Source organism: Ixodes scapularis, unplaced genomic scaffold, assembly GCF_016920785.2.
Source record: "Ixodes scapularis isolate PalLabHiFi unplaced genomic scaffold, ASM1692078v2 PGA_scaffold4__175_contigs__length_147842914, whole genome shotgun sequence".
Classification (NCBI taxonomy): Eukaryota; Metazoa; Arthropoda; class Arachnida; order Ixodida; family Ixodidae; genus Ixodes; species Ixodes scapularis.
The window spans coordinates 69,687,108-69,707,897 of NW_024609879.1; the positions used below are offsets into that span (position 1 = coordinate 69,687,108).

The 20,790-nt window shown below is 42.2% G+C and overlaps 1 pseudogene; it reads left to right on the forward strand.

Moving 5' to 3' along the window:
- Positions 1–20,790, forward strand: part of LOC121837890 — an 85,384-nt pseudogene that overhangs the window by 12,662 nt on the left and 51,932 nt on the right.

The following is a 20,790-nucleotide window of genomic DNA, read 5'->3' on the forward strand; positions in this document are numbered from 1 at the left end:
ATGAGTCGCTTGTTCCCCCGGTGCTCCGGTGGTGGCTGCCGTTTCGGTTGCTCTCGACGCAATCTATACATATATGTGAACCAGCCTTAAGAACGCAATTTTGTTGACTACTGGGCCTTAATAAAATAACGGAGACTCGCCACGCCCCGCGTTCCTTAGGCTGTCGCAGACTATAAACGGTAATGCTCTGCTCTTCCAAAGCACGACGTCCTACATGCTGCATCGTAACCCAGGGATTCTTGGTTCAATCCCCGCTCCTGTCCCTTTCGATCTGGATGAGCATCGTACCGGCGTGCGGTCGTTTAACACTACGGCGTGATGCTCGTTCAAGATTACAGGCTAGCGGTTGCACTGCACTGGTTAAATTGCTCACTTACGGCGAGTGACTACACGCTGTATAAATAGCCAGACAACCCCAATTATTATTTATACCGTGGATTTTCTTAACGAAGATATAGATGAGATAAGTAATACAAATATTTTCTTGCGTTTCGTTTCGCTGAACTGGCCAATAAAAAAGGCAAATCTGAATTTTTTCTCCTCGCTAATAATTTCACCGGAGTAAAATCAAAATTCACATAGGGTTTTTCAGTGTAATTTAAATACTTTTATGTTCAATTTGTATTTTTTATGATTTGCTTGCTGCATATAATGACAGGCACGACGGGAACATTTACTGAGGTGCACCACTTTTTTTCAGGAATGTCGCTGAATGAATATTCCGATGTAGATGCAAAAAGCCCTGATGAAATCCAAGTTGTGGCGCGGGACTATGGTATGAATGAATGGATAAAAGTTATTGCAGGAGGGGTTCCAGTACTCCCCAGTTGGAGCCCATAGTTCGGGGCTCCACTCGTGGCGGGCACCGATTCGGCAAGGTCAACCAACACTTGCTAGTCGGTGACAAATCGTCGGTCAATCACACCTCCTATGAGGTGCGGGAGCGGTTGGGAAGGGGCGAGACAGAGGGAATGGCCTGGCGTTTCCAGACCACAGGGAGAAAGGTGGGACGGTCGCCGAAGTTCGAGCACACAGGCAGACAGCGGGATGGGTACACGCAAGAGTAGAAGATGGGCGTCTGGAAAGTGTTGGTTTGTATTGACGCCATAGGAGAGCCTGGATCTGTGAGTATGGGAAGTCTGAAGAGGAGGATAATGTTGTTGAGCGAGTCATAGCTCAGCAAGGCGAGTTGAGTATGCGAAAGGGACTGGTGGGATGGTGGCAAGGTCCTCCAAAGGTGCCCAGTGTGAGCGTTTTCGGGCGAGCGCATGAGTTTACTCATCACCGGGGATGACTGTCTGCCCAGGCACCCAGGCACCGGAAAGTGTGTAAGGTGGAGGATAGGAAGGAGCCGAGTGGGGACGTAGTGGAGTGTTATAGAGGAAGTGCCAACAGGTCGACGGAAGTCAGTCAGAATGTGAGAGGGGGGGGGGGGGGCGGGGGGGGGGTTGGAAGAGGAGGGAGTGGAGGGAGTGGTGGGAGTGGAAAGGAGTGCCCTGGCGACCGGATGCTCAGCAGGACACGTCCGTGAGACCACGTTCCGTGGCAGCGTAGGCCGGCCTGAGGTCGCAGTTCATAACGATTGTGGTCCCCCCTCGTGCATCAGGTGCGGTGGCGTTTGTAAAGATGGCACAAACGGTACCGCAGGCTACAGGATACGCGCGTCGGAAGTAGCGCAAACGATGGTCGCGCCAGGCAGAGTGACGGGTTGGGTGCATAACCTGAAAATAGAAACTACAATGAGTTTGGCACGCTAAGCGGGAGCGAGACCCGCAGCAGTGTGGGGATCCGGACAGGGTGGGCAACCAAGGGTGGCAAGAAGACTCTGCTCCTGAGCCGTCGTGCGCAAGCGCGTGGTCTGGGCAGCCTGATGCGCTTCTGAGTTCCTCCAAGGTGTTGGTCACGCCAAGCCGCTCCAGGAAATGGGTGGCTGCACAAACGGGGAAACCGAGCACTAGTTTATGCGCCTTCCGTAGTTTTTGTGTTCGTTTTCGGTAAGATAGTGGTACGGTACGTGGTAGAGGAAGCGTGTATGTATCAATGCCTGGACAAGGCGTAAAGCGTCCCCCTCTTTAAGACCACTTCATCGGTTAGAGATGCGGCTTAGCGTGTGTATAATTTGGTAGCACTGGGTAGTGAGTTGGTTGAAGGTTTGTGTTGCCTAAGCGTGGGATTGTAATGTGAAGCGAAGTAGCCGCATGGCCGATTTACGGTGGGACGGATTCGTCATCTAGTGTAATGGTAAGGAGAAGATCGCTTTGTCTGTGGGGTTGTTTTGTCACAAGTAGTGGCTCTGACTTACCGGTGAATATGTAAGGCCTACTTGCCAGGCCATAATTGTCGATGTTAACAGCAACGTCTTGTGATTCTTTCTTCTTTCTTTATTTCTTTCTTTCCAGATTGACCGGGAGGTGGACAGAGACTTAAGGCGTGATGCCTGACGAGGTCTCTGTCCCCTTTACAGTTTTAACACAGCAGTGCGGGGTACATAGATTTTAGAACACGAAAATTAGAGAAAAGAACCTATAAAATTCTATACAACTCAGAAACAATAAAAAACAGGATCGATCAAATATCCCACGATAATTTTGTCAGCAAAGAAGGATAAAAACAAATTGGTCAGAAACATGTTTTAACAATTCAAAAGTGAAATATAAACATGATTTAATAAATACACAGTACACATCTATCAGAACACAATGTCACTGCCCACCAGAAGTGTCTTTAGTCTTTTTTTGAATTGGAGTATATTGCAGCTAAAATCTATTAGATCTTCCGTATTATTTAAGATTTTGGCGACTTGGAAGCATGTCGTTTGTTTTCCGTAATTGGTACGTATTTTTGGAGGTCGTCTGATTCTATGTCTAAGAGCTGTGTTTTCTGGCGGAATTGCGAAGAGTTTTTTTTGTGTATTATCTGTAACAATTTAAAATAATAAATTTGATTCACTTTAAGTAGGCCATATTTGCTGAACAGCGGTTCAGTTGGGAGATCTTGAGGCTTACCTTTATAATTTTCAAATAGTCGCAGAATTTTTTTTTGTAAGATGATCAACCTATTATAATTGGTTGCCGATGTCGTGCCCCAGACTAAAATGCAATAACACAGTTTGGAGTAAAATAAAGCGTAATATATATTCTTTTTAGCCACAAAGGTATGAGATTTCTTATTTTATAAATACATCCGATGGCTCGGGATAGCTCTAGAGCTCAGTTTATTTATGTGCGTGTTCCAACTGAACTCCCGATTGAACCACACACCAAGAAATTTTTGTTCTGTTACCTCCTCTATATTTTCCTTTTCAAAATATATTGTCACCTTAGTGTTGTCGCACCTATTAACGGGAGTGAAAATTATATATTTTGTTTTTTGCACGTTTAGTTGTAATTTATTATTTTGAAGCCACACTGATAGATTGTCTAGATAATTATTTTTCATAGATTCTAAGGCCGCTTTAGAGGTTGAAGCAAAAAATGCGTTAGTATCGTCTGCGTACATGACCAGCTCAGGGGATCCCAGAATATTTGTGATATCATTCACATAAAGAAGAAATAAGAGCGGGCCTAAAATAGACCCTTGCGGAACACCGTACTTTATTTTGATTGAATTAGAATAATTGTTGTTAATATAAACATACTGCATGCGATTTTGGAGGTAGTTTTTTTATTAAATGTCAAAGCAACCCCACGTATGCCGTACCTTTGAAGCTTAATTAGTAATATGTCATGTTGGATCGTATCGAAGGCCTTTCTAAAATCTAGGAATAAGCCTAAGGTGTATAATCTATTTTCAATATTGCTTATAATTTTATCCTTTACTTCTACAAGTGCCTGCTCTGCAGATTTAGATTTTTGAAAGCCGTATTGACATTTGTTTAATACATTGTGCCTGGAAAAAAAATTGTCTAATCTAGAATTTATAACAACTTCCAATATTTTTGAAGAAATTGGCAAAACCGAGATTGGTCTATAATTCTGTAGACGGTGTTCCCCGCCACCCTTAAAGATTGGAGTAACTCTTGCAATTTTTAGTTCGTTAGGAAATATTCCAGTTTCTAGAGTAAGATTGATTACATGTGACAAGATATAATATATTTGTTGGGAGACATATTTGGCAGGCCTTGGCTTGAAGTCGTCTACGCCAGCTGCGGCGTTATTTTTAATTTTACTTATAAGCCCTTCTACTTCATATGGCGTAGTTGGAAATAGCATTATCGTGCTTGATAAGGAAGTCATTGCGTCTGTGATACAGCATTGCGAAGTGTCTTCGTGTTCTGGTGGTGAACCAACGTCAAAAAAATGCATATTCATTAGATTTGCCATTTGCTGTCCACTCACGTTCCTGCCGTCGATAGTGACACTTTGCGTTCCCTGCACACGTTTTTTCCTATCAGTAATTTCGATTGAGTTTCTTTTTGTACGAGAAAGCCTGTCGTTTTCGACACAGTAATGTCAACCTCATAAAATGCTTGACTGAGATCTGAGATCTCATCCAGAAGGGGAGAGATACCTCGCGTTGGCAACATTAAAGAGGAAAGGAAAGTGTACAGTGCCTTGCTCAGTGCTACCGGTGCGGAGGAAAAGCGGAACGACCAAGGACGAGGCTGGCAGATCTGTCGTGGAGAAAAGTGCGGATATAATTGCACACCTTCGCTATTTTAGCTAGTGGTTACCAACTGTTCAAGGAGCAGGTCGTGGGACAGGTCGTCGGAGGCCCCCTTGTGATCTGCGGCAATGAAAGCGCCATATTGGGAAGTGCTCGCAGAGTCTAGTACATCGTGTTATATGCTGAGCCGTACATCCGGAGTATAAATAACGCTACGGTAGTCATACAGAATATCGGCAAGGACGGCGGTGTCGGCAAAACAACTATGTCGCTGCATGGCTGTAGAACCTGCTCAACCAGTTTGGCCAGACATAATGTAAAAAATTCGGGCGCAGGCCCCCCAAAAAGGCTGGTTTACCGGGCTTGGGAATCAGAATGGCTGTGGCTTCCTTTCGTTCCTTGGGGAGGGTACCCAACTCCCAGATTAAGTTGGTAATGAGCTGAGTGGTGTCTGAGTCAGATAGGTCGTAGAAAAAAACAAAAAAACAACGAATCCTGCCAGGACCAGACGATATGTTGCGTCGAATGTAGGTGAGTGCAGCGCACAGGGAGAGTGTTGAGAGAACTCATGTAGTTCGCGTAGCGTCGAGTGTCAGGAAGGCGAAGGTAACGTTGTCGTACTGTGTGAGGTATTGGGAGTTTGTTAGACTAGTGGCGTAGAGGATTTTGTAAATTCATTTCGCCCTATAGGATTTAACTTGGCCTGCTTGTATTAGATGACGAAGTAGAGACCACATTCGTGCGGTATTAAGCGTGCCATGCAGCTTTTCACCTTGCGTATGGCAGTTTTGATCAACGAGCTTGGGGGCATATGTTGCAGCATCTACAGTGAAGTATGCAATGCATAGTTTTGGGCTTCTGGTTGTAGCATTGAAGTCGCCGCCGTTTGGATGGGACGCGGCGCATTTCCGATAGATGGTGGAGGTAAGAACCTATATGTGATGCATCGGGAGGGGTGTTAAGAGAGCTTGTGTCGGTATAGCCGAGTTTGCAGTGTCTGCACCGAATGAATGACTGTGTTGGCTGAAGTAGAGGAGGAAGAGCGAGGAAGGCAGGCCAGCCCATTATACGGATTTGCCGTTCCTCCCCGCGAACTAGTTAATGTTATGGGTGGCAAGAATCGAGTGGTCACTCCCGAGCTGTGTCTCAAGTTTGTGCCAGGTGCAGGGTTTTGTGCCACGGTACAGGGTGAGTCCTGGACATGTGTCGCGTGAAAACACTGGTGCCAAGACGTGCAGGTGTCGATGGATCAGTAAGTAGAATGAGATTGTGTTGTTGCATCAAAATGTGTAACTTGCGACCCTTATGAGTGTCGCCAGGGTAGGCTCAAGAGAGATGAGGTGCCTAAAACGTCCTTTAAACAACATGTTGAACCGTCCATAGACGTCTGGGGGGCAGCTATAGACATTGAGTGGGCGGAGGGGTTGGGTGTTACGTTTGCCTGGGGAAGCGAGGAGGGTTAGAGTCAGACATGTAAAACGGCCTGGTTGTTTGAAGTGAAGCAGACTAGGTTGGCACAAGGTGCTCTTGATTGGGATTGGTATGTGCCACATCAATCAATCAATCAATTTTATTTTGTTTCGCAAAGAACGATGGTAGCTGGGGCGAAAACCTGCAACAAATGCAGATTGACAAAGCCTCAGCTCTAAGATGGCAGTTCACGTTCAGCAGTGAAACACAGGTGCCTTCTCTGTTGGCCGTTTACGTCCGCTAATTATCAAGTTCGCAAACCTGAAGGCTAGAAATAATATTTTGAATTCAGAATCAGTACTAAAAGAAAAAGCTGTGTTTTTGATAACGAGCACTTTTCGCCGGAAATTCGTCATGCACGACGTAAGCTAATCGAGTTCGCGAAGGGTTCGTATTCCAATGTTGCCATTACTTTGCGTTATAACAAGCTTTATGTCGACAAAAAGGTCTTTGTTTATTGTTTGGAAACTGACACCACCCCTGAGCTTGGAGTCATCAGGGTCAGGAGGCCGTAGCGACCGCTTCGACTAATAGGTCCTCTTCCAGCCCTGCACAAACATCTTCGCCATAGCAGATTAACAGGAATAACAGATATTGTCTACCTGTTGAACAAACTTCGATTATTTATACCAATATTCGGAGTGTCATTAAAAACCGTGAGGCACCTAATGCCGTTTTAAAACCATCATCCGCTGATTTAGTTTATCTCACAGAGATTTGGCTCTCTGCTAAAATACGTGACGGCGAATTTTTCGCGTGTGGTAAACTTTTCAATGTGTATTGCTATGATAGGGAATTCACATCTGGTGAAGGTGTGTTAATTGCTGTATCTGAGAACATGACATATTTCTGTGTAAACATTTTCACTAATATTGAGTTTCTTTGTGTGTGCGTTAGTGCAAGCAATAAACGTATAGCTTTTTGTGTTTGTTATAGAGCGCCCAATTATTCTGCTACTTTCCTCAAAGAGCTACGCGACGCTCCTAATTGGATTTTAACCAGGTTTCCTGACGCTCCCTTCTTTGTCTCGGGAGATTTTAGCTATTCTAGCACTGTGTGGACTGGTGTGTTTCCTCTCTTCTTCAGAATGTCTAGATTTTCTAAGTACATGCGTTGATTTCAAGCTAACGCAGCTTGTCATAAAGCAAACACGTGTTACACCCACAACTGTCAATTTGCTTGACCTACTGTTAACTAACGTCTTTACCGTATCTTGTTTCTAAAATTTCTCATCTTTCTGAGCTCAGCGATCATTGTACGTTACACCTCGCTTTAAATTTACCTGTAGTTACTCCCTCCGAATGAATCAAATTTATTCGCGATTATAAGAAAGCGGATTTTTACGTCATTAACAATGAAATCGTTCTCTTTCTGGATGGCTACATCAACTCTTTTTCACAACGATCAGTTGAAAAATATTAGAACCTTTCTAAACATATTGTTAAATCACTCATGGATACATACTGTCGTGAGCAAAAGTCTGGATAACACGGGAGCGCCGACCGAATTGCATCGCTGCGCTCCCTGACGGCGCGGCGCCTGGTGCCGAGACCCACGCAATGCGCATGCGCGTCCATTCTTATCTGCTGGCCCACTCATTCGCTCGTTTCAACGCGATGCACTCCTGAGCGATTAAATGGGCGCTAGGTGCCGCCCCGGGAACCAAGATCCCGAGAGCCTCACTCACCGCTTGGGACGAGCCCGCGTGCTCCACGGCACGCGCCGTTCGCGCATATCTTTCCCACGACTCGGCGACGCGTTCCAAACTGTCGCTTATGTTGATGCAGCCGCAATGAATTGTAGAACTTGTATTCGCGTACTCGAGGCAGCCTTGGGCTTCCTTCCGAGTGATCATGCACGCGCGGTAAAGTGGTGAATGACGAGCAACAAGATAACGCCAAATAAGAAAGAAATATTTTTTCAACCCTCCTACCAAGAAAAAACAAGAAACAAAACGGAAGGAAAAAGAGTCGGTGGTTCAGTTTAGGTGGCTTGTAATTTTTATATTGTTGATAGCGCCAGAAAGAATCGAAAAAGCATCGCCTTCCTGCAAAATGTTGCAATTCTGTTGTGTAATCGCAAAGCAGAAATGGAAATATTTCCCCCTCTGCAGCCGTGCGCGGCGGCCACGGGAAACACGCCGTGACGGTGACGCGGGGGTCACTGCAGCTCAGCGCCTCACGAAGAGCAGTAGAGAGAGAAAGAGTAAACATTCTTGAGGAGAGCGCACGGAAACCGGTGCATCTTCGCGTCCACGTCACTGAGCACGTCATTCGGAGAGTTGAGGGCTGCCGGAAACTTGAATCTTTGCTATTGTTTAAAATTACAATTAGGGCACACAGACTAAATCGCTTTTCTGGTCTTTACTTTAGAAGTGTCGGAGAACAACTCCTATAATTATTTGGCCATTGTCTGGAAATCGTTGCATACCGCTTTATTTTATGACATCTGGTACAAGTCATCACAGCTGATGTCAAACTGAACATTTTAAGGTCACCTCGCGAACAACGATGCTGAAAATTTGTGGCCAGTCCCATGTTTTTTCTCTTGTTGTTTTCTTGACTTCTTGACCCTTTACAACGCGTGCATAATAAATTGAGCAGCAGCAGCTGTTTGCATTGTAGCCGGGGCAAATTTAGGATGGAAAGCTTAAAAATAACGAATGAAAGAAGCGACAGTTTTGAACGCGTCGCCGAGTCGCGGGAAAGATATGCGCGAACGGCGCGTGCTGCGGAGCACGCGGGCTCGTCCCGAGCGGTGAGCGAGGCTCTCGGAATCTTGGTCCCCGGGGCGGCACCTAGCGCCCATTTAATCGCTCAGGAGCGCATCGCGTTGAAGCGAGCGAACAAGTGGGCCAGCAGATAAGAAAGGACGCGCATGCGCATTGCGCGGATCTCGGCACCAGGCGCCGCGCCGTCAGGGAGCGCGGCGATGCAATTCGGCCGGCGCTCCCGTGTTATCCAGACTTTTGCTCACGACAGTACAATGCCCTTCAATCGATAACGTCCCACACTCATTGTCCTTATTTCATCGTCGAATCTCGAATACGAGCATACCACGCAAATTACCAGGGAATATAATATACTCATAACTGGTTAATTTCCTCAAATCTTATTTTCTTTTTCAAGAAGGGTAAACGTGGTACCCGGAAATTCTACGCCTGTGAGACACAACTTGTGTCATTCACTAACGACCTTCATTCTGTCGTTTACTGTCGGTCCCAAGTTGATTGTATTTTTCTAGATTTTAGCAAGGCTTTTGATAAAGTTCCTCACAAGTTTCTTCTATTAAAAGTTAACAAATTATGTTTGGATCATAAGGGTAGTTGCCTGGTCAGCCTGTTTTCTAACTAACCAATATCAGTTTGTTACTGCTAATGAGAACAGGTCTCCCCTCACTTCCGTCACATCCGGTGTTAATCAAGGATCCCGACTAGGCCCTCTACTGTTTCTGCTGTTTCCCGTTTACATCAATGACCTTCCTTATCGCGTTTCATCATTAACTAATATTTTCGCTGACGACTGTGTAACATATACCAAATCTATTAACGACTCTGATCTTTTAAAGCTCCAGACAGATACCAATGCTTTTTACCATTGGTGTGAGCTTTGGAATATGGAACTTAACATTACTAAATGCAATTCATGAGGACATTACGTACTAATCCTCATGTGCCTCTCTACCATCTAAACTCTTGGCGATTGAGTATTTGTTTATCGTGAACGATTCTCGGGTGATCTTTGAGGCTTGTTCTTCTGGTGCTTATACCAAGCTACATTTAGAACTCTAAAAGTGTGAATTTCCTGCCTTAGTTACACCTCTAATGTGTATTTCATTTGCGTTGGTCGTATTCTATAAATACGTGTATTTTGCACTGACTATTTTTCCACTCTGTATTTTTTCTTGTACATGTTTTCGTTGCGTGATCTCTCTGTGTGTGTGAATAATCAAATTTGATGTTGTTATGCATTTTCATTTCTGCACAGAGCGTGCATAAGGTTTAGAGTGTTAACACATAAAAAACGTAACTACATATATAAAACAAAAACGAGACAACTATGTATGTTGAGCTGCCTACACCGATTATGTAGGGCTTCTCAGGACTTCTAGCATACACACTTTTTGAAGTGATATCAAAAGGCATTTCACAGTAAAATCAACAGAGCACAGAGAGCAAACCAAACAAAATTATTGCATTGTTATCCACCTGATTATAGCACTAAAATGACATGCGTGCGGCGATCAATTGCTGTAGACTATTCTTGGGTAGCTGAGCGCCATCCAACACAAAAATTAACCATACCTAAAAAAAAAAAGAAACAACAACAACAGTTGTATTTTTTCAGACAGCGAGCTCATGTCTATTCGCGTCCGAATATTTCCCCAAGTAAACTTGTCTTCGCCCGTATACATTATGTCGGCGCCGTTGCGGAATACATCTTTAGTTACGAGTAGTGTTGCCGGCAACGCGTCACAAGTAACGGCGTTTCCGGTAGTGCGTTAGCTTTTTCGGTAAAGAACGCAACCGTCTTTAATACATTTCTTCCTTGAGACTAAGGTATGCCTTCATTTTCAATCTGAATTGGTGTGTTGGTAACTGATATTTCAGTACTTGGGGCCAAAATGTTCACGCTTGTTCAAATTCCCTTTGTACGTGATATACCAAGATCAAGGTATGCGAACTATAAAAACCTGAGGACGATTTGCTTTTCAAGTTCTCTGGTCGGATGACGCGAATATTGAGCAATAAAGCAAATAGTGAAGGGCAAGCACACAACGGGAAAAAGACAAGGTATACACGATGGAGATGTTTAGTTGTAACTAAGGACAGGGCGGGGGGCGAAGAGCGGAGGAATAACCAACCAGAAAAAACTTTCAGCAACATGCAGCTATCATGTAGCTTTGGTCGTATAGAAGGAAACTGATACGCAAAACAAAACAAAAAAAAAAACATATCTAAATTCACCTTCACCTACCACAGAAATATGCTCCCTTTTTAGCTCAACCTGACATTTGTACTTTAAGGTGGTTGACGCGTGTTGAATCATATATAATTTTCCCAATAAAAAATGTGTTATCTTTGTCGCGTTTCCAACCTGCGCTAAGCGTGACTAAAACTGTTTTGCATGTACTGTTCGTGTTCAGAACAAATTGACCATGTTTTGAGTAAAATGGAGTGTTGACCTTTCTACTTCCCCATTTGTTCGTCAGACGAAGAAAATTGTGCGTACGTGTGCACTCACGCAGGCTGGCATAGAGAGTCAGAGACCGACAGACAGTTATCCATCTAGGGTTATTATTTCATAGGCCAGTTATTCATTTTGTCATTACACCGAATAGCCTTTATTATGAGACCATGCCACCGCCTTATGCTCTTACAAAATTATCAATAGGCGACTCGCAAACTGTGCTTGAGTTCAAAAACCACAAATATAATTTTTTGAAAACTTCTATGTTGTTGTTGTTTCTTTGCACTAAAAGCACACAGCGAATATGAGTGACCCAGAGACCCCTAATACTTCATCTGGGGCCGCCCGCAAAGCAAGCAAAATTGTTGTGTGTGTGTTCATACAGCCGGCAGCTTGTCTACCTCAGTGGGCGTCTGGTGTCTCAGCAGTAGAGGAGCGATTTAGCCAGTGCTGTACAGCCGCAAGCCTGGGGTCTTTAACGTGCACCAAGCAGTATTGATCCACGGCCGCACGCCGGTACGATGCTCATCCAGATCGAAACGGGCAGGGGTGGGGATTGAACCCAGGACCCCTGGGTTATGCAGCGCAAGCTTTCGCTCCACGTGCTCCGAGCTGGTGTGCCCACTCGGCAATGGTATTCGCGTTTTCACGAAGTTGATCGAAAGAAAAAAAAATCGGCTAAAATGTTTGAAAAAACAATAAAAAAATTGGCTGAAGCTGTTTTGAAGAGGATTCCATGTTTGTAAATTTTAAAATGACTCACTTTCTGACATTGTGGAGAACTGCAGCAATTTTCTTTTCACTAACTAAAAACGTATATTCACTTTTGGTTCTCAAAAAACGATGCCTTTAGATCAGGCATAAAAGTGTCGTAAATAAACTATACTTTTCAATATATTTAAATTTACGGTGGATGTTTTTTTCACATTGATTTTGGTGGTCATGCAGGTTTAAGAATCAACCGGCCATGTTTAAAGCGGTATTGAGTGGCGACATGTCATTATTCTCGGGGTGATGTGATGTGAATACGAGAAATTCGATTTTGTTGATTCATAAATCTGTATGTTTTTCGTCACCCTGTGTTTGGGCGTGCAACGCGAACTTGTATGTTTGAGTTATATAAATAATATAAAGGACATGAATATGTCAATCACACCAAAGCTCTTTTTTTTAATTTCTCTCCTGAACTAGTGGCTGCAAAACTTTTCGAGTCTATTCTATAATACAGAGCTATTTTACATCTTCATTTCTATTGAGATGTATCTGGCAGTTTTGGCAAAAAATGTTGTATATTTTTCTTTAAATTCGTGTGTATCTGAAAAGGTTTTTATTACTGAAGTTTAAACAAAATTTGGAGCTTACCGGTTGTACACGTAGGTAATAAATGCAAACGTACATGAGTTCGTTGCATTTACTAAGTATATTTTAAACTTATTATTGGTTTTCAGATTATCTTTATTCTGGAGAATCCGCGTACCTGGAACTTTACATCTACTATAGTGGAACCATAAAGAAACATTTCGACCACAAAGCAAAGGTGCTGAAATATTTGAAAGCGTTTTTGAAAAGGGTGAGTACATTTAAGCGCCTTGCACCAGCTTATGCTATAACTCTCGAGATATTGTTGTGGCACTATTAACTAAACAAACAAAAACTCACGTAGAACAGTGATATAAGTTAACTAGATCTGCGGAATTTTCAAATTTTCGGCCACAGGCATGCATTGACTTGAAGCACTGCCTTTTTTCTGACATCAAATTTCAGTCGGCTTTTCCCCCACACTTAAACATAATGTAATTGCTAGGATTCATACGCAAAATACCTTCGTGCTTTTTTCGAAGCTTCGCTCATTTGTTGGTGTTTTATTGCACATGGGCCTCAAACTATGCGGCACATTTGTTTTACTGAGTAAAACTCTTACCAGGGAAGTAACTTCCCTGGTAAGAGTTCAACGTTCTATTTTCACGATTAATTATAAGCATTTCGAATTTAAAAGTTGTGAAGAATTGAAAAAAACTCACATTGAAAATAAATCCCAGGAGATCTCATTCAACAATGAACATCTTTGCTGCGGGTGAAGAATGTAGTTCAAGCGAAATATTTTGTTTTAATTTATTTTAACCCTAAAGGCTCCTTCGGGCGTTACATAAGGGAACGTGTTACAAAAATTGGTGAAACAGAACAAGGTTATAAAAATTATAATTATATTTAACCCATGAATTCACAGATTCGTTTCGAGTACTTTCCAAAACGACACTTTGTAACTGCGTCGTTTTATTTCAAATATATAAGCTATTCTAGTTACAGGGCAAAGAAAGTTTATTGATATACATTAATGAATCCATATTATAATGTCCTCTGAATGCAGGAATTAGACACTGTTGTTTCGGAATCCCATTTGTTGTAACGAATGTATTGCTCACAAAATAAACAACGTGGCAAATAATAATTAGAAGGTATATATAAAGAGGAAGTAAATTATGTTCTCAACCAGCAGCTCGTATCCTCTAGCAGGCAATGCCGATTTTGGCCGTGATTTTTCTGATAAATCACTTTTTAATGCTTGACTTCGGTAAGAATTTACTCCTGGCCTCTCTGATTTTTGTTATTTATTATTGAAATTCTGAAAAAAAGATATGATGAAAGCCACAGGTTGCGTGCCAATGAGTGCGTACTTTATGATAACGTGAAGGCTTCTAACAATAAATACAAGTGTAATCTAGGTTTCGTCATTGTGAAGTGAAGAAGCTATGGGCACATAAACGAACAATATGTATAAGTGTTTTGCTACAACTGACAAAATGATGCCGATTATGTTCAGTTATATTCTTAGAGATGATAGTTCCTTTAGGCTTTACAATACAGGTATATAGAGCTATGTATGCATAGTACAAATATCTAGAGCTTTTTATGCATATTACAAGTAGATAGAGCTATTTATCGCCAACTGTTCAAGCTGTAATATGCAGTTTATCGCCTTCTAGAATCGCCTGATTGGCAGTATTACTAAGCCATTAATATATTGTTTTCAGGGCCTTACTTTCCTTTTTAAGATGTTGGTTGAACTAAATACAACCGCAAATACATTGTTCTGTTTAACTTTCTTTTCATGATCAGTTATATAATCTAACAAAAACCTCCAATATAGTAATCTTTGTTTCACCGTATCCACAAGCAGCTCAGTGCCTTTTGTGTAATACACAAGTAAAACACAACTCTAATAAAAACCAAAATATAAACAATAGATATCCAACTACGTAAATAATATAACATAGTGATTGCGGCAAAAAGTTGCATCACCAAATTTTTCACGGTGGCGGCAAATCACAGTCGCTAAATTCAAGTTGTCTGCTACAAGTACTACACTCAGACAAATGCCTGCGCGTCTACTTACCAGCAAAGCAATCCAAGAGTTAATCTCTGTGATCTACAAAATCAGCTCAGCAACTGATGAGGCGGAACATCCGTTTAAATATAAAACTGAAGTCTGGGCTGCGCTATTGCGCAGTGTAAGGCGTCATGCTTGCATTGCCAAATGCTACAGCGCAGGCTAAATTTTGAGTCTAAACAGATGTTCCGCCTAGTCGTTCGCTGTGCTGATTTCGTAGAGTGCACTACTACTACTACTAATACAATGACTACACTAATATTAATAATATAATAATATTATAATTGTTTTAACATTAATGTTTATTTTATGCTCCAAGACAACCACACGGGTGTTCACATTGGCGCACACAAGAATATAAAAAGATGAAACAAAACACGTACCGCTTCAAATGTACAAATTATCATGGCTACATATGGTGGTTATACTGCACACAAAATGTACTACGGAGTTTCAACTTTCAATGAAAGTCTCCAAATCGCGGCGAAAAACTTGGAGATGCATGAGAATGTTCAAGCTAGAGGATGCGATTCGATAAAATGAAATTTGCATACGGGACAGTGGTGAGAGTTAAAACATGAATTGAACGTAAAGTACAGTAAACATCTTTGTGACGCGACAAGGAATATTAAAATGGACAAAACTCAGAATTGGGTCAGCATCAATTCAACCGCTAACCACCCTGCGCAAAGAATCAAATAACGTTAGAATTTTGAATTTCACAAAAGCCAAAGTAAAACAGTATTAAGAAAAAAATCACAATCATAATAAAAGCGACCCTGAAAGTGCCTGTCATATACAATGCCCATCATCCTTTGTTGCACCGATTCAGTATGTAGAGACTGTGTACGTGTTAGTGAATTCCAAACCACTGAGGCAAATTCAAGCTGTGAACGAACTAATGCACAAAATAAACAAATCATAAAAGCAGGGTCTCTAAACTTTTGAATTATGCGAGATACACAAAAAATTGCCTTTATTCATCCTCTCATTGTCCCTCATCTTTGAACGGAACAACGAGTCCCAACATTACAAAAAAGGTCTTATAGTTTTCAAGCCTGATTTTTCAAAAGCACTACACTCTTCTTCACTTGCTCGTCTTCCGGACAGCAACACTGAGAAGAAACTGTTGTTAAAGGAAAACTGAAACAGTTCTGTATTTAGGGGAAATACCAAAATTGTCTTCATTTGGCCTCCAGGATCACGAATATTGAAATTATTTTTCAAGTTAGTGCACGAAGGCTGCAGAAATTGACTTCCAAAATACCGCTGAAGCTCCTCCTTCCCGGGGGGCGAGGTCATATGAAGAGTTTTCGGGATCTCCACTCTTGCTCATTTTCTTCACCTTTCAAAGATGTGCACGCGCACTCTTTCTATTTTCAGAAAAGGTCAAAAAGAGACGTCCCGACTTGTGTCAATGCAGGGGAATCTGCGATCTTGCATGCTTGCAATTGCAGGCGCTGCCCACACCAGCGGCCCGCGCTTGGCGACACAAAGATTCTATTAGGACGTCACGACCAGTCAGATGTTTTTCGTGTTTTCTTTTGTTTAGTTATACATTCGGGGAAAACGAACGTAATATTCGGATTCAGGAGATAAAAATACACCAGAATTCACCTCTAGCTCGTTTTCTCCAAGAAGCGTTTCAGCTTCCCTTTAAGTTCGAACAAGGGACTTTTTTAGGTTGCTGTAAAACACGCGTCCAATATGGCGTAAGAGTACAGTTGGCTCGTCTGAATCGTACACCACAAATATAAATACGGTCATAAGCTGAGCATTTTAAACTTGAGTATGTCAAAAAAATGAAAGCCTGCTTCCGCTTGTTTTCTTCTCCTGGTGCTCTTCCATCAGGCATGCAAATTATTATGTTCCCATTTGATGGGATAGATAAAAACAATTTTCTCGATTTAAATATATATTGTAATCAGCAAAATTCAAATGTAACGTATATGTAACGATACATTCCATTTTTAAACTGTAACGGGAACGAGTTTCTTTTTCACATATGGAACTTATAAGGAAAACGCAATCCAAAAATCAGAAGGAACGAGAAACGACCTTGCTTTCCTTTTTTTTTTTTGAGGAACGTGTACAACACTGAGAAATTCTAATTCGGAATGCTATGGCACAGCCACGTTTTCGATACATAAGTAACATCAAAGTTGGTAGTAATAAGGTTACCCTATCAAAACATCCAGCAGACCGGTTCTGGTGTGTTCTTGTACTTCCCAGTGTAAACACCAGGTTATTCGGATGTGCCCTCGTGTAAACAGCAGACACACATAATCTTTTTTGCTGTCAACATCAGACCCGCCCAATGTGTCTTGATGTGCACATCAGAACGGCTTAGTGTGTTTTGTTTTGCACAGCAGAACAGAGTGTGTGTTTTAGTGTGCGCAACAAACAGCCTAATGAATCCTGACGCGCACATCATAGTACCTTAATGAGTCTTGCTGTGGATACCACACCAGGTTATGCAGCCTAATGTGCACATCGGAGGAGTTTAGCGTGTTTTGGTGTGCACACCACACCAGCTCGGTATCCTGATGTGCATATCAGAGCGGCTTAGTGTGTTTTAGAGTGCACACCGCACCAGATAATATAATGTATCCTGATGTGGCACTTTTGGCATTTTTAATGCCTTAGGTTTCAGTTTCCGCTTTAATTTCCGCTTAACGAGGCAAAACAAAACAAAAAATCGTTAAAAATGCTAAATAAATCAAAATATTTTCTATTTTTTTTTTTTATTTTTAACTTCGTTGTCGCCGAGGTTGAAACCTCGGATGATCTTCGGCAGCGTCAGGGGCAGCGCCTTCCTTGGATGTAAAGACTCCAACTGATAAGGTTGACCCCAACATCCTGGACGGCGTTGGAGAAGATATTTTTGAAATGGGGGTATGTGCTCATAAGCGGGGTATGTCCGTTTACGGAGACTGTAAGAGTAGCTTTGGTCCCATTGTTTCTAATTTATTTGAGCTGCGCGTCCCAAAGAACCCCACGCTTTGACAGTTCACTGAGAAGCAGATCATTGAACAGGCCGTGATACATTTTGTCTTACTTTGTGTGACGATCTGTGTTGGAAAAGACACGTCAATGTCCCGAAGTTCTTGTTCTTCTTTTGTTTCTCTCACTAGCGCTCTAACGAGCCACTTCCGATTAGCGTCTATTGCGCTAATCGTTGGTACTCAGGCGAGGAAAGTAAAAAGGAGGCGTGTGATTCATTGAGAAAGCAAACTCCGATTAAGCGCGCAGCAGTCCCTTTCCTCCATAATCGCCTGAACAGTTCCGACGCGATTGCTGAAGCAAAGAGGCTCGGCCCGCCGGAAAAAAGAAACCGGAAGCCAGTTGCTTGCGTACTTTCTCTGCTTGTCGTCTGCTTCAAGAACGTGAAACGCCGCCGTCCTATGCGACAGCTTTCCAGCAATGTTTCTACTCCTGTGACGTGATTTCCCCCCGCTCTGTGACTGGGCAGCTCGAAAACTGCCACTCCGCCGCGGAGAAAAATTTCCAACCTGGTAGAACCGTGCCACTCAGCCGCTCCGGCTGGCCAGAGTGCCGCGACGGCAGAAATCGAGCCGCTCTAGGGCCAAAATCGCTGCATGTGAAACAGTGTTGTACGGAACGGCATTACAACGAACGGCGTTTCTGGAACGCGTTCCTTTTAGGTGGAACGAAGGAACGCGGTCGTTGCATTTTGCATCCGTAGAACTGGAACGGGAACTCGTTACATTTTTACTGTAACGGCAGAAGGAACGGCGTTCCTTTTGTTTTCGTTCAGAGGGTCATTTTCATTTTATTTCTCAAGGAAATTCTAAAAAAAGTTTCAAAGCCATATTTTTACAAAGAGCAGGGTCTCGGTAACTTTCTTGTTACTTATCTCATACCACTTGCTACACACGCGCACTTAACTTCAGTGATGCTAAGCCACAGGTGGCGCACAATACTCGCAGACAACATTCTGCGGCGATGCAGTCAAAGCTATGGGAGAACGCGCGGTTGAGCATCTTGAGCACTCATTAAAGCAGTGGACGCGCTCTCTTTACTTCTTCTGAAATAGCTGTCCGAAAGTATAGTGCGGTAACTGTGGTCCCACGTAACAGCAGTTAAATCTGAGCTAATCGCGGTTAAGAGTGCCCGTGTAAGAAGGGTATTATGGTTTATATTGTGGGGCTCTCGCTTGATAACTGTTGGGAGCAGGAAAGCTAGTGGACACTGATTCTTCTTTCAGTGCCCAAGACTGCAGAACAAAAAGCAAAGCTTTTAGTTGTTGAAAAATACACAAAAAAGGGACGTCTCAAGCTTGACTACTTTCTTTGCCTCCACGAGTCCTCTTACATCCAGTAACCTAAGACCGACTACAGCTATCACTGAACTTCCACAAAGAGACCTACAATTACAACGAAATAACAGGTTGCCAGGTATCGAATGCACCCTTCTAACCCGAACATTGGTCATTTAACGGATACCCAAAAATTAAATATTGTATCCTCTCGCCTTGTTCCCCACCTTCAATCTCAACAACGAATTCAACCTTCACGAAGAGGCACTGGTAGTTTTCAAGACTGACCTTCCAAAAGCCCCACTCTCTTCTTTACTTGCTCGTCTTACGGACAGTAACATCAAGAAGCAACTGTTATTAAGTTTGAACAAGAAACTTTCTTAGATTGAAAAGTGCGAGGTTGCTCTAAAACGATCATGCAATGTGGGGTAACAGTATATTTGGCTCGTCAGAATCGCCCACTACAAACATGAATAAGGTTAAAAGCTGAGATATTAAAGAGTGAATATATCAACAACTGAAACCCTTGCTTCCGCTTGTTTCCTTCCTCTGGTTCCCTAATCTGGACACTTGGCGAAACACTCGGCGAGAAATTCGGCGGCCGTGAATGGTCGATGCCACACTTGACCTTTGCGCAGGCCAATCAGAGTCACCCGATTTCTCAGCGACTTTTCGCCAAGCGTACAAATTAGGGCCCCTCCTTCAATCACGGCATTTATATTCGTATCTTGCCATTTCATGGGATAGATAAAAGAGAACAACAACAAACAACTTTGTTTGATTTAATTGAATATGACAATCAACAAAATACAAATGTAACGCATATGTAACAATACGTTCCATTTGTTAAACTGTAACGGGAATAATAATAATAATAATGATAATGTGTTTTTTATTCCCTTTACAAATACATACAAATAATGCTGGCCTACAAAAGCAGTATCCTGCTTGTGCGTACGACCAGACAATCCAGCGAAATACATATTAATACATCATGATAAAAAATCGAACGAGTACAATGTGGCCATTGATACCAACATTAATACAAAACAAAGCCGCAATTCGGCACAAAACAAAATGAACACAACTATCGAAATCATTAAGAGGCAAGTATACAGTGATGGGAGTAAAGCAGTGTCTATGGAGGTAATGAGAGGCACCAATTTTTTATTTCTTTTTTAAGTACTTTTATCGAATTTATTTTTATTAAAGGCTCAGTGAGCTCATTAACTAAGATGGGAATAAAGTGAGCTGTGCATCTTTTCCCGTATCGCGTGTAAATTCTGGGGATTTTAAACCTTTCTTTGCGCCTTAGTTCCCTAGGCTTGTCCACTGGAACCTTGAAAGTTGCATCGTAGAAATAATTTATAAACGTAACGTATCTATGACAATTTTTAAAGAATAAAATTTGGAGCTTCTTTGCTTTATCTTTCATATCTAATGTTCCGTACGTAGTTCCGTATGTAATGTTTTTAACTATATGTTTTAAAATTCTGTCTATTGCATTGGTCTTGCATGGAGAACAGTGACCATATAAAGTGATTCCATATCGTAAAATTGACTCAGCTAACGACCTGTACACCAGTAGTCTTATCTTTACGCTGCACAAGCTTTTTATTCTGTACTGATATGCTGAAACGGCACGTAGTCTTTTAGTCAATAATTCCCCATGTTGATTCCATGATAAATGTTCGTCCAGGTATAATCCTAGATATTTTACACAATTATCGAATGGCAAAGGTTTACAAGTACAATTATTACACGGTGTCGAATGAAGTAAAATTCTAGGTGACATATCAACACGTTTATGAGAATTTCGGAAACACAGTAACTTAGTTTTGGCAAAATTTACGGAAATG